Source organism: Ursus americanus, chromosome 21 (assembly GCF_024610735.1).
Source record: "Ursus americanus isolate L20-20 chromosome 21, mUrsAme1.1.p, whole genome shotgun sequence".
In the NCBI taxonomy this organism is placed as follows: Eukaryota; Metazoa; Chordata; class Mammalia; order Carnivora; family Ursidae; genus Ursus; species Ursus americanus.
Window position 1 is genome coordinate 23,276,009 of NC_142147.1, and position 14,824 is coordinate 23,290,832.

General features: G+C 45.4%; 1 long non-coding RNA gene across 2 annotated transcripts in view; it reads left to right on the forward strand.

Annotated features, from left to right (window-relative positions):
• The window catches only part of LOC148108231 (uncharacterized), a 70,490-nt gene that overhangs the window by 10,131 nt on the left and 45,535 nt on the right, over positions 1-14,824 (forward strand). The window contains exon 3 of one of the 2 annotated variants that reach the window (XR_015728047.1): positions 1,024-6,152. The exons of the other annotated variant lie outside the window; for it this stretch is intronic. This is a non-coding gene — a long non-coding RNA (uncharacterized LOC148108231). Of the gene's footprint in view, positions 1-1,023; positions 6,153-14,824 lie in introns of those variants that run through there. 2 annotated transcript variants of the gene reach the window in all.

Consider the following 14,824-nt stretch of genomic DNA (forward strand, 5'->3'; position numbering starts at 1 on the left):
ATCTTTTGGAAAAACATTCTGCCTTGAATGTTGAGCTTGAATTCAGAATGTGAAATCGTTAAGAAGGAGCTAAATGAGAGGATTGTCAGTCCTTACGTTTTTCTCATTGTTTACACACAAATAATACATGCTCATTGTTAAAAATGAAATGTATGGGTAAGCAAAAGATGAAAGCACTTACAGTTCTATCACTCAGAGGTGATCACAGTTACCATTCCTCCGTTTCTATCAAATACTGAAATTAGTTAATATGGCTATTGGTTCAGGGAAGGAGCTACATTTTTCTGACTAGGAGATCTGGTTCCCAGCCCAGGTCAGCCTGTGCTAAGAGCAGCAACAGAGTGAGTCCAGCCAGACACAGCTCACCCCTAGCTCACATCCTAGAATCTGACCTTAGAAGGTGACCGAAGAAGTAGCAGAAGGCTAGAATAGAAGGGAGTAAGGAAAACAACTTTGACCTGGCTGAACATCCCAGATGTGACAAATTTCCCAACGTTTTCCTAGAAATGAGAGAGTCTTTTCCTGAGAATTGAAGGTGATCTTGGGAGAGTTTGCCCTGGGATGACTCGAAAGTCAGAAACACAGACTGTGCAAGCAAGGCTCTGGGGACAGTGAGGGTGGTGAGCATGAGGACTTACTGTGTAATCGTCTGGTTTGTCTTCTGGACCAGTTTTCTTCTACACTGATTTCCTAGGAAGGGGCCATGTCACTTCTGGTTTATGACTCACAGCACGAAAAGGTGGAGATGAGTGTGAATCGGACCTGAGGTCATGTCCTTGGGCATCTTAGCATCTTCAAGCTGCCTTTGGGATCCCTGGGAGGTCTGGGGCATGGGCCTAATGACATATGTTTTTCTTTAAAATTTTATACAAATTTTGCTATGTCTTCCATAATATTTGTCTTAGTATTAAAATAATATTTTAAAAATCTTTAAATGAAGTTGATGTTCCAGGGAGTTAGATATACAGGCACTTTGTGTAAATGTTGGTTGAATGAATGACTTTTGTTCATTTTGATATCCAGAATGCTCTTGCTCAGATCGTGGCAAATCTGAAAAGACATGATAGGACTACTGCGCTGAGAGGTAAAGAAATTAATACTCTATTGGGCACCACCTATTTGCCAGGTAAGGTGCCAGGTGTTTTGCATATATAGTCTTAGTTTAATCCTCATGACCTTCCAAGAATCCCTAAATTACAGGCAAGTAATTGGAGAATCAGAGAAATTAGATAACTTTCTCAAGGTCTGGAATGGGGCAGAACCAAGATGAAAATCCTGGTGTGTCTGGGCCTCTGCTCTCTCCACATGCCATCTGGCCCCCCGAGGCCAGTTTACCCATCAGTTTCTTAGAGATTTCATGGGGAATGTGGCCCACTTCTCTGTCCTGGGGGCATGAAAGAAACTCCCCATGTTCTGTCTTCCTGTACTGAAGTCTGAAAGAGCAGGGGTCCCAGGGCTTGACTGTGGGCAGAAGGCGGCAGCACCTCTGGGAGTCTGGAGCACATCTCCTCATTCCTGAACAGGCCAAGTGGGAGTACACTGGGATGCTCCATGAGGAGAAGGGCTCACTTGCTATGTTATTTCAGGATAACAACCATTCAGGGTGGTGGTTGGCATTTTTAGCTCGTTTAGTCTTTTGAACTTTGTTCCTACTTTGTTATGGCTCAGGTTCAAGTTTCACTGTCTCCATTCAGCCGTGAGTTGAGTGTCTGTGGTTGAGGGACCCACCATGGCTTTGTGGAACTCTCCAAAAGCACAAATTACAAGGTTCCAGATTATTCACAGATGTCCAGGCGTGGTTGTTAACATGATTATTCAGTGAGGACATTGTGGTCCCTGAAGCAGATGTGGCTATTTCACCTTCCAGGGAGAGCCCATGGTCTTTCTTCTCTTTTGGTTAAGCTCATGGCACCCTCTACTCTTTCTTCCAAAACTCCTTCCCTAAGGCGCAGGGCAGGCAGGTATGTGTCAGGTGGATAGGGCACTTGATCCTTGAGAACTGGATTCCTTAAGACAATTATAGGTGTTTGAAAGAAAGTAAATACAGTGTGAACCCACTGTGTACAGATTAGAGAAGGAGCTGGAAGACATGTTCTTGCATATTAAGTAGCCTCCAGGTCTCCTTTTACCTCTCGGTAGTTTTAAATTTTTCTGACATAAATGTGCATTGTTTTTTTTTTTTATAAGAAAAAAGGGAACTAGAAACAAATCCTATTGTTGGATATTTAAGTAATTCTGACTTTTTTTTAGTATAAATAGTGCAGAGCAGGAATAGCTACCTGAAAATGAGTTAAAATTTATAAAGCACAGAAAGTAGACCCTATCTCTAAATTCTGAAAAATGGATAACATTGCTTACAGATGTTTGAGGGTGATAAAACTGCTGCAGTGTTCAGCAGCATGATTTCTATTCAAAAAGCAATGACTAGACATAATAGTGTCCATCCCACTTATCCAATAATAGTTTATCAAGCTGACCAAATTACTGCATTTTAGAAACTTGTAAACTTATCTTTCTAAGCACCTTTGACACCAGTCACCTGCACAGGGGTGGGAAGTAAAGATAAGAATCTCATCCCAATATTACCTCTGAGTTTGTGGGGTGGTCATAAGGCCAAAAGATGTGGGCTGGCAAGGTCATGTGCCCTTAGAGGCATTTGACTCTGGTCACCGAGGCAGAAGCAAGGTGCGGTGTGGGTTGCTACTTCAATGTTGAAAACATCAACTCCAGTCGTTTGAATGGCTCTTCTATTTACTATCTTTTAAGTTAGAACAAACTATTGTCTTTTCCATAAAAGAAAACTGGAGGGCTGCCTGGCTGGCTCAGTCGGTAAAGCATGCAACTCTTGATCTTGGGGTTGTGAGTTTGAGCCTCACATTGGGTGTAGAGCATACTTAAGAATAAAGTCTTTAAAAAAAAATAAAAGAAAGAAAGAAAACTGGAAAAGTCTGTTTTGTCTGCCAACCCCAGCTATTCCCAGAGCTGCTCTCATCTACCCAGCACTCCGTGGCCTTAAGCCGCATGTCCAGCTGTACCCTCTCTGCCTACCCCAGCCTGGAATAATCTAGTCTCCCATCTTGTCTGCAGGACTTCAGAACTGTTAAGTTCTACTGGAACAAAAGAAAATTAGCATCACCACAGAGATGTGGTTTCCGACTCAGCTAGCTCTTTGCCACTCCTTTTATTCACACCTGGACAGATACTAGCCCATGGTGGCTGCTTCCTGCTTGTCCAACTCTCCTCAAATTGTCCACCCCACCACTGTCTTTATCACCAATGACCTCCTACTTCTACTGCTCCAGGACAGTGAAGCCTATCAGGTTCTCAGTTCCTCTCTTCCTTGCTTCTAAAAGGATCCACATGGCATTTCCAAGATAATCATCCTAGGTGCCCCCCTCCCACCCTCTCTTGCCTCTTCCAGGATCCAGTACAATACATTACCTTCTTTCTCTGATTCTCTAATCCTTCATCTGTGTCTGCTTCTTTTCCTTCACCCTGCAAGCCTAATTCTTTCCCATTCCAGACACAGGCCCTTACCCTCACTTTCTCTTCTCTGGCAATTTCCACCCCTCCCTTTATAAACTTCTTGAAGGTAGCCTACATTTTATGCCTCCATTTCCTCAGCTTCTTTCATTCCCCACCAAGTCTGGGTTCTACCCCCATCAGTCTACCGAAATTGCCCTTGCAATTTTTTGCAAATTGTCACTAGCAGCTTTTTAATCGTCAGATTATTAAATGACATCTTTTCACCAGAACTGACCTACCTCTCTGATATGTGATCAGTTTCTATAAGTCCCCCTTAAAACTCTTGTTCCTTTGGCATTTCTTGTCCCCTGATGCTTTCTACCTGCTTCCTCTGACTTCTCTTCATCTAACCAATCCTTTAATACTGCTGTGCCCTGAAATTCTGTCCTTGACCCAGCTTCTCAGCCTTTCTACCTCGGCTTCCTCCCATGAGCTTTTTAGTGGCAAGGGATTTGGGCTGTGGCCAGTGGCTGCCCAGCAGAGTTCTTAGAGCCGGAAACATCAGGTCTCTTTGATCTCTAACACAGCACATAGCCTTGACACCAAGGAGTAGATTTCTAATAATGGAAATTCGCCATTGGACCCTTGGTAGATTGGATGAGGTAGGTCTTAGAGGTAACTGATATTCAACCATGGGAGGCCATCCCCTTCCCTGCTCCAGGATTTAGCCAACATGGAGGATGTAGAGCTGACACACGTGACAGGTCTAGGCCCACAGGGCTGCTTCATGTTACAGTCCATGTAGCTCTAATTCATTTGTCTTCATTGCTCTATAGTATTCCACCATGTGGGTATAACTACCGCATCTATTCTCCTGATAAATATTAAACTTATCCCTAGGGTGTTTTTTTTTTCGTGTTTCCCACAATGTTCTGTAACACTCTCATACTGGTCCCCTGTGCATATGCGCAGAATTTCTCTAGGGTGTGTGTGCATCTTGGACTTTACTAGTGGATGCGAAGCTGCTTCCCAAAGGTTGTACCAATGTGCACTCCCACTGGCTTGCATAATAGTTCCCAACATTTTAAACCAAATGTAAAGATGAAAACCCCACCTGCCCCAGTCAAGTCAGTGACTTTTCTTTGCTCCCAGGCAGCTATCTGCTGCTGGAACACCCCACATGTCTATGCGAATACCATACCAGACCCCATGTCTGCTTTCCAGCCTTGCCTGGCCCCTCAGTGCTGTTTGGCAGTCTTCTAGCTTAAGCCCTGTTGGGAGAAGTCCCCATGCTCCACACTGAAGCTATTTCCACCTTTTCCAGAATTGGAACTTTCTCCTATAAGTGCCTGTTGCCAGAGCTAGTTACATAATTTGTGGGAAGAGGGGCCCCTTGTTCAAAGAGCAGGAAAAAGCTTTTTTTAGTTCTGCAGTTTCCCTCTCGACCTGTAGTAGTGTTTTTAACTCATTATTTAGTGTTGCACTTCCTCAGGCACAAAGGTTGCTCCCAGTTCCATGTGCAGACCCTCACCATGCCTGGGGCCCTGCGGTGTGGTGTGGCACACACAGCCAACCATGACCCTCCCTTCCAGGGCTGGTGCGGCTACTGGATAAGGGTGGTGGGCAGACAGCAGAGAACCTGTCCCAGGGAGGGTAGCCCTGGGGGAATCAAGGTACCCAGCCCTTGGTGCATGCTCTGTTGTCCCATCAGACTTCTTTTGTAAGACATCAACTCAAAGATAAAATTATTAAGGACTTTGTGGTGGCCACGATAGAACATTAAATCCTGAGTTCAGGGCCCAGGACAACTACACTGGTTGCTTGTCCCTGAAGCCAGCCCCATAGGCCACGCCCCTCACACCCAGGTGCTGAGATCCCCTCTCCAGCCATATTCTGGATTAGCTGGAGAGAACCCACTGTGAGTGCATTGAGTTTTATTGGCGCAGGTGTCATGTTTTTGCAAAGAGATCCCCAGATTGTTAAGTTTGGGTCTGTTTGGAGCTTTCATTCTTTCTTTTGTTCGCAGTGGCTTTAGCCACTTAACCTAATTCTTCTTTTGGTTCTCTTTGTTTTAATAATGTAAGAGTATTTTTATTCACTATGGCTAAGGCTTCAGCTACCAAAATAATATTTAAAACTATTTGATGGCAAAGGATGGAAACTCCCTCTAGAGACTAAGCCAGCTACAGCTCTATCTGGCTAATCCAGTGTGTGGCTCTTGTCTAATCTTGTGAGATACAGAATCACCGTGATAATCACCAGTGAAAGTAAGGCAATTTTGACTAACAGAAATATATTCCAACCAAAAAAATAATAAGGCATGATAAGAAATAGTGTAAAAGCTAGTTTTGAAATATTTCTGAACAAATTTGATTTTAAAATTGCAAGACTATTTTTTCAACAAATATTGAGAATAGAAAATTAATTTCATATTCTGTTCAATATGAGTAGAAGGCACTCTCAAAGTGAACTAAAATTGGATTTGGGTCAGAATGGAAAATTTGAAGAGTTCTAGGATTTCCTGAGATTGCATAGCTAAAGACTTTGTAGGAAAAATCCTGTGTGTGTGTGACTATTCTTGCTGTTTTAAAATATTGGCCCCCAAAAAAGACATTTCTAAAAATAAATTTGGTGTCAGTTTTGTTTCTTCTTTTTCTTCTCCTCCTTCTCCCCCTCCCTTTCCCCCTCCTCCTCCTTCTCCCCCTCCCTTTCCCCCTCCTCCTCTTCTCCTTTTCCTTCTCCTCCTCCTCCTTCTTCTTCCTCTTTTAAAAGATTTTATTTAGGGGCGCCTGGGTGGCACAGTGGTTAAGCGTCTGCCTTCGGCTCAGGGCGTGATCCCGGCGTTATGGGATCGAGCCCCACATCAGGCTCTTCCGCTATGAGCCTGCTGCTTCCTCTCCCACTCCCCCTGCTTGTGTTCCCTCTCTCGCTAGCTGTCTCTATCTCTGTCAAATAAATAAATAAAATCTTTAAAAAAAAAAAAGATTTTATTTAGGGGTGCCTGGGTGGCTCAGATGGTTAAGCATCTGCCTTCAGCTCAGGTCGTGATCCCGGGGTCCTGGGATCGAGCCCCACATTGGGCTCCCAGCTCAGCAGGGAGTCTGCTTCTTCCTCTCCCTCTGCCTCTCATCCTGCTTGTGCTCTCTCTGTCTCTCTCTCTCAAATAAATAAGTAAAGTCTTTAAGAGAGAGTGTGTGAGCAGGCAACACGCAACGGGGAGGGAAGTAGGAGAGGGAGAGAGAACTTTGAGCAGCCTCTGTGTTGAGCACCGAGTCACCCAGCGCAGGGCTTGACCTCAAGACCCTGAGATCATGCCCCGTGTCTGGCTCCCTGCTCAGCAGGGAGCCTGCTTCTCCCTCTCCTTCTGCTCCACTGCTCTTGCTCTCTTGCTTGCTCTATCTCAAATAAATAAATAAAATCTTAAAACAAAACAAAACAAAAGACCCTGAGATCACTATCTGAGCTGAAATCGAGAGTTGGACACTTAACTGACTAAGCCACACAGGAGCCCCTCTTCTTCTTTTGAAAAGTTATTTGGGCTAACATAGTTTTTTGCTATTCCTATACACTGAAATTTTCTAGAATACTGGGATCTGTACATCTATTAGTAAAGTTTGCTAAAAACTAGGAAGCAACAAGGACCAGCCACATTTTTGTTTATTCATAATGTAGCTGCACATTTTTGTAGTCATTTATTAACTGATTCACCCAGAGCCTGGGGGGCAGAGTCTGAATCTGTCTTATGATAAACGAAGAGCAACAGAGCAGCTTGCTTGCCCTGCCTGAGAGAAGGTGGCGGTGTGGTTGCAAGGAAAGCAAGTTACATTTCTGCGGTGTTTGTGTTGTGACACTTGTTTAACACATATCCTTAGTTAAGCTTCACAACTGAGCCACTTGCAGGTGGGGAAACGGAGGCACAGAGCAGGGTAGTCTCTTGGCCAAGGCCACAGAGTGGAGAAGCCACAGAGGCTGTCCAGTTCGAACTCCTCTCTCCCTCTCAAGAACAGCAGGGAGTCTGGTGGTGCTGAGCCCTGTGGTCTGGGGGAAGAAACTGAGTGTTCTCTGAGGGCACACATGCCTCTGGTCTGGTTCTCCTTTCTCTGTTCTCCTCTTCAGCTAGCTGTCCTTGGTCACTCAGGGCACATGGTTAGAATTGGCTGCTTTTAGAGGAAGGCCTCTGAGTACTCTGAGTCTTCCACGAGCCACAGAGGTTTAGAGGAAATTCAGTTTCTCTGATGGGGGAAGATGAATGGCCCGGAGTTCAGCCCATGCAGAAAGAGCCATGCTCCATGAGCAGGACTCCCCTAGGTAGCCTGACACAGGGCAGAAGGTTTTTACAGATCCGGAACTGAGACCAGGAGAGAAGCGGTCTGCCTAGGATCCTGTAGGAGACTGTGGCAGAGCCTGGCTCAGTGCCGGGCTGCCACTGCCTTTGCCCTGGTTAGCATGTGCCGTGCAGCTGCACGTGGCCAGAGACAGCGCTTGTGGGACTGGTGGGCGTCGGCACTGTGGCGCCATTCCCATTCATTAGGAGCCTTAGAGCCACATTCTTCTTGGGAGTTGATGACATGTTTCTGAAACCGAATTAACTCTAATGTTTGAGATCCTGGGATCCAGAATTGAGATATGCGTCTCATGTCTTATCCCAACTCTGTTCCAGATTTTGGATGATGAACAGATGGGAACAGTTAACCTGAAATTCCCCAGGACCAGATTGACTAACTGTATCTTTGTGGTCTGCAGGAAGTAAGAAAACCTTCTGAAGTGCTATATGCATGGAGTGCCATGCCCTGGGGAGAATTTAGCTCAGGCTGCAAGGTGAGCGAGCTAGCGCACTCTTCAGAGCACCCAACAGGCTGCTTCTTTATTCCAAGGGTGAAGCTGTCTTGGTCATTATGGCTTTTCTTTCTGCTGGCCTGTCCCATCTATCCGCCTTGCTTTGTCTGACCCATCAGTATCTCTGAGATGCCTTGGGACAAGAACACGTAAGCCCAGATGAGGAAGATGCCTAATTTGATAGTTGTCCTCAGCTGAGTTCCCCACAGTATCTCAGATTTCTGGCCTTAAGCTTCTCTTAGTGACTCTGGACACCTCTCAGCTCAGCTTCTGGGGTCTCCAGGAGGCTTCCCACATTCAGTCATGACTGCCCCCTCAACCCTGTCTCTTGAATCTTGAGCTGTTCCTGCCTCCAGCTCATGCCTGGCCAGGTATCCTTGGTCCCCCCTCAGCCAGCTGATGAGTGACTCCTAATTTCTTACCAAAAATCCCCGTAGTTTGCTCTCTTCCTGAGAGCCACACTCTCCTTAATCTGTCTGGACCAGCCCCCATCAGTTGGGTCTGGGAAAGCCCTGTGGTATATGACCAGCTAATCTGATAGTTTGGCAGGTGGGTGTGGAGTCAGTGTCAGAGTAGCATCAGATAGGAGCTGTAACAGCTGGAGGATGGGGAGGGCATCTGAATGTGGGGCTACCCAGGAGTCAGGCCAAGGAAGTCTGCTGGAAGAACTAAGGGTTTCTGGCTCTCATGCATCTCAGCTGAAAACATGTGGGAGATGCAGCCATGGTCTCCGGTCCTGACGACAGTGTGCTGCTTATATTGTTGACTCACAGTGTGGCCCTGTCCTTTATTGTCACTCTGCTTTTTTTTTAAAATTTTATTTATTTATTTGAGAGAGAGAACGAGCAGTGGGGAGGGGTAGAGGGAGAGGGAAAGGAGAAGCAGACTCCCTGCTGAGCAGGGAGCCCAATGTGGGGCTCGATCCCAGGATCTGGAGATCATGACCTGATCCGAACGCAGACACTTAACCGACTGAGCCACCCAGGCATCCCTACTGTCACTCTGCTAACTTGGGCTTCTCCTCTCCTTCCACCTCTTAGGTCCACCTTCTGAACTTATCTGCTCACTTGTTTATTCCTTACTATTTCCCTGAAAGCCTAGCTTTTGCTCCCAGCCACGTTGCTGGACCTTGGGCCCAAGGCTGGTGCAGGAGCTGTCCTACTAAGACCAAGAGCAGTACATCAAGCCTTCAGGAGGGGCCTGTGACTTTCTTTAGACCTTCTTGGCACTCAGCCAGCCCTGGCCACTCACTGAACCTGGCCAGGATTCACACACACATACACACACACACACACACACACACACACACACCCCACAGATATCACACACACATATACCCCCCTCCACACATCCATTTGCTTTTGGTTGAGGTGTTGGCTGCTTCTTCCTGTGTCTGGCCCTACCCTATTCTGTCCTAAGTTCTTTCTCTCTTCACTCAGGGAGGGAGTTCTAGAGTTTTGGGAGTTCTGCCTAAACTGTGTCTGGCGTCCAACCTGGTTAGCCCTGTTCTTGCTTCATGACCTCTCAGGGCTAATGCTACAGGGCTGAGGCTATGAGAACCTTGAGGGCAGGGGCCTCATCCATCTGAATGAGGCTGAATCCACAGGGCCAACATATAATAAGTGCCCAATAAATATTCCAACAGGGGCTGAGTTCCTAATAAGAAGGTAGGTGGCCTCAGGGTCAGGGCCCGGGTGCCCCCTCCACCCTGTGCTGCATAGACATACGTCTGTGTGTGGTACACGTTAAACACCACGTATTGGGGCACTGAGATCAATAGCAAAACCCGTGTCCTTCTCCACAGGACTCTGCAGTGGCTTTAGTGCCTTCTTGTTCACACCCTATTTCCCTGTATGTCAGCAGGGACAAAAGCTCTCCTGGGAAGACCATATTCTGTTATAACACAAGTGGGAAACATGCTGTGCCAATGTGAGCCCTGTGCAAGTGCTTGGTAAGGGGAGAGGTCTTCCAATTTTGGCCTTGCCTACTGGGGTGGCCATTCTGGGCACTTGATTTCAACTAAAGTTCATCGGGAGGATTTGCTTGGTTACCCGACCTGGTGGCAAGTTGTTATCTGGTGTCTCCTGGGTGAGAGATCTAGAAAGCAAGCTTTTCCCACTATTTGGGCAGCTGAACTCAGTCAGGAATGTCTGGGAGGATGAGGAGTGCTCCTCAGTTCTGAGCCTATAGAGACACTGGGCTGAGGGGAGAACAAGGATATGGGTCAGAGCCGGAACACAGAACAAGGCCTGTGGCATTCGCAAAGGTCAGTGGGGCATTGGTAGTGACCCAGAAAGAAAGCTCACACTGTCTGCCATGCACAACCCCTTGACCCTGTGGCCTGGCCCTTCTCAGAATCCAGGTGAACTTCCTGAGGAAATAGAGCCACAGAAGAACCCAGAGGAGAGAATGACTCTCAGTAGAAGAATCGCCTTGCTTCTCAGGCGTGCCTGAGAATCCATCTGCAGACAGTTTCTGCAAACCAGATCACTTTGCGGATGCCTGTGATAGACTATGTGACTTAAAGGAACAGCCGGAACACCTGTCCATCAGGTGTCTGATTCCTTTGTCATTGTAATGTTGTGATATAATAAGAAATACAAAAAAAAAAAAAAAAAAAGAAAGAAAGAAAAGAAGTACATATTTGGTCTTTGTCACTGGTTCTTAGCACAGAGCTTCTAAAATCCTTGCAGCTTCCTGAGTGATAGAGCTGAGAGGGGTATTTTTTTCTTATTCATATAAGGCCCTTGCAACCAAATCTGAATTTATGCTGATGAGGGGATTTGGGGTAGGGAGGATGGGGGTTGGGTTCCAGAGGAACCAGCATGTGATTAGAGCCTTGGAACTTTCAGTCCCCTCTCTAGCCCCCACCCCCAATCTTTGGGGAGGAGAAAGGAGTTGGGGATTGATTTAAATATCAATGACCAATGGTTTAATCAATTGCGCCTGTGTGAAGGAGCCTCCATAAAATCTGTAAATGAAAGGGTTCAGAGAGCTTCTGGGTTGGTGAACACATTGAGGTGCTAGGAGAGTGGTGCACCCAGAGAGGGCATGAGAGCTTGGCACTTCTTCCCCATACCTTGCTCTCTGAATTTCTTCCATTTGGTTATTCCCAAGTTGTTACCTTTATAATATACTAAAAACAGAATAAAGTGTTTCCCTGAGTTCTGAGAGCCATATAGCAAATTATTATTATTATTTTTAAAGATTTTATTTATTTATTTGACAGAGATAAAGACAGCCAGCAAGAGAGGGAACACAAGCAGGGGGAGTGGGAGAGGAAGAAGCAGGCTCATAGCGGAGGAGTCTGATGTGGGGCTCGATCCCATAACGCCGGGATCACGCCCTGAGCCAAAGGCAGATGCTTAACCGCTGTGCCACCCAGGCGCCCCCATATAGCAAATTATTGAACTTGAAAAGGAGCTTATGGGAACCCTTGATTTGCAGCCAAGTTGGACAGAAGTGTGGGTAACTGGGGTACCCACTACTTTCAGTTGGTATCTGAAGTGGGGGCAGTCTTGTGGTCCTGAGCCCTTAACCTCTGGTGTCTGCACTACGTCTTGGTAGTTAGTGTCAGAATTGCCTAATGTGAAGGGAAAACCCACACTTCGGTGTCAGAAATGTTGTGAGGAGAGGAAACAGTTTTTTCTTTAGTCATATGAATAGTAACCCCAACACATATGTCCATTTTGTGGCTGGACTTTTTTGAATCCAGCTTTCCTTTAGTGAGGCTCATGCTATCAAGGAAAACCCACAGGAGGTGAGGGCAGATCACACACGTTGGCAGGTCTGACCGCAGGGTGGAGGACTGCATTCTTAGCCTAGCTGAATGCCACAGAACTTAACTCCTTTGTGTAGAGTCAAGTGTTTGGCCCTCAGGAGTCAGGACCTCAAGAGACTTCAATCAGGCCAGCGTGGTAAAGATTGGAATCTGGGTTTAGCCAATTGCTGGAGGAGCACCTTGCACATAGCTTTGGCTTCCTGGCTCCAGAATTTCACGAGTCACTGTAGGTTATGTAATGACCATCTTGTCTGACAGCCCCGACCTGAATGGTGAGCCCTGAGAGTTCACTTCCTTCAAGAGCCAAGCGTGGTTCAGCATCTCATCTCTGCCTTACCCAGCTCTGCAGCAGTGTGACGAGTGTTCCTGGAGTGAGTTGTTGCACATTCCACAAACAAGGCAGGAATGACAGTAGCCCACACGTTCCATGGTTGGGTGGATTCCTCCAGGAGCCCAGCGTGATCACCACTGGCCTTGTGCTGCTGTCCAAGGAGGCGGCTCCATCATTGTCATCCTCTTCCTCAATAGGAGACTTGACACAGCTCTGTCCCTTGAGAAATCTAGAACAAGTGAGGTACCTGGATGGCAGACGAGACATAGATTCGTAGACAAACTCCACACCCCACCAGGAGAGCAGAGGAGTGATTGGTTTCCACCAAGGGGCCCAGGGCTGATACCTGCTCCCTCTCTTTTGAACAGCTTTATTGAAGTATAACTGATATTAACTGCATATATTTAAAGCATACAGTTTGATGAGTTTGACATATGTGAAATCAACGCCACAACCAAGACAAGGAATGTATTCGTCACTCATTTCCCTGTGCCCCTTTGAAATCCTTCCTCCCTGCCCTTCCTGCCCCACTTAGCCAGCCACTGATCTGCTATCAGCCACCGTAGATTAGTTTACGTCTTCTAGAATTGTATATATGTGGAATCATATAGTATGTGCACTTTTTTTGTCTGCCTTCTTTCATAACCTCATCGTTTTAGGGTTCATGCATGTCACTGCACATATGAATGGTTTGTTCCTATTTATTGCTGAATAGTATTCCATTGTGTGGTTATACCACAGTTTGTTTATCCATATCCATTCGTCTGTTGATGGACAATTGAGTTATTTCTAGTTTGGAGCTACTATACACGTAGCTTCTGTGAATGTTCCATGTACAAGTATTTGAATGAATATATGTTTTTTATTTCTCTTGGGTAATTACCTAGGAGTGGAATGGCTGGCTCATATGGTAGATGTATATTTTAACTTTAAAAAACTGCCAAACTATTTTCCAAAGTGGTTAAATCATTTTACATTCCTACCAGAAATTTCTGAGAGTTATAGTTGCTCCATATCCTTGACAATATTTGGTATGATCATTCTTTCTAATTTCAGCCATTCTAGTGGGTGTGTAGTGGTATCTCATTATGGTATGAATTTACACATCCCTAATAACTAATGATGTTGAGCATCTTTCCATGTATTTACTTGCCATTTATATATTCCTGGGTAAAGTGTTTCTCCAAACATTTTACCCTCCTCTAAATTTGGGTTGTTCATATTAATATAACATATAAAATAATTTAATTCATATGTTGTGACACATTAAAATAGCATACGTTGTATATTATATTACATATTATGTAAAAATTATATATTATATATAGATATTTATAAGCTATTTATCCACCAAAAGGCTTGTATTTCAAATATGTTATATTCCCCTTTGGCATTTATTGACAAGTTCTGTGATGAATTGGCATAGGGTAACAGCTATGTTGAAATATCGAGGAAGAGACTAAAGTTTCTAAAGTTTGCTTATTGGTGGATATCTAGTTTTTGAATTCTTTTCCTAGTCTGTGGCTTACCTTTTCATTTTTGTAGCAGTGTATTTTGAAGTACCAAAGTTTAAGATCTTGATGAAGATTTTTAGATCAATATATTGATTTTTATCCTTTGGAGCCTGTGCTTTTGTGTACTATGTAGGAAGTCTTTGCCAAATCTGAGGCCACAAAGAATTTCTCCTATATTTTCTTCTAGTCATTTTGTAGTTTTAGTTCTTACATGTAAGTCAGTGATCCATCTTAATGTTTGTATCTGATGTGAGGTAAGAGTCTAGGTTCATTTTCTTTCAAGATTCCTGGTGCTCTGGGTCAGTATTCTGTCTTCTCCCCACCACACCTCCATCTCCACCTCTTCATGAAGTCACCATCCTGTTCTAGTCTCTGATATCTCATAAGCTATTCAGCCTCTGACTTCCTGCTGTCTGTTCAAGTATTTGGTGCAGACAGTGCTCCGGATGCCCCGGAGTTTCCATCTGGCATTGATCATGGAGGCAATGACCAGACAGCCTCCTTTTGAGGCCATTCGACTCTTGATGGTTGTTTAATTCTGGTGACAGTTTGCCTTCCCTGACATCTGTCTCCTGCAGTGACAGCCCAAGGGTCTGGAACTCTCCAGTGGGAGAGACAACCACTCTTAGGGTTCTAAAAACCAACTGGAATCGCAACTACCCTGACATCCTTGTTGGCACTTGCAGCAACCCTTGTGTGTGGAAGGGAGGCAGCCTTCCTGAGTGGAGCCAGCTGTTGCTGTTATCTTCATACCACGAGTGCGCAAAGTGAGGTTTCATAAGATTCAGTGACCTGCCCAAGGTCACCCAACTGGCTTACCCCAGAGTGCCTTAACTCCTGGGTCCAGAAAGGACCCAGGCTCTCAGGCCAGCAGTTTCTACTCTATAAAATGCTGCA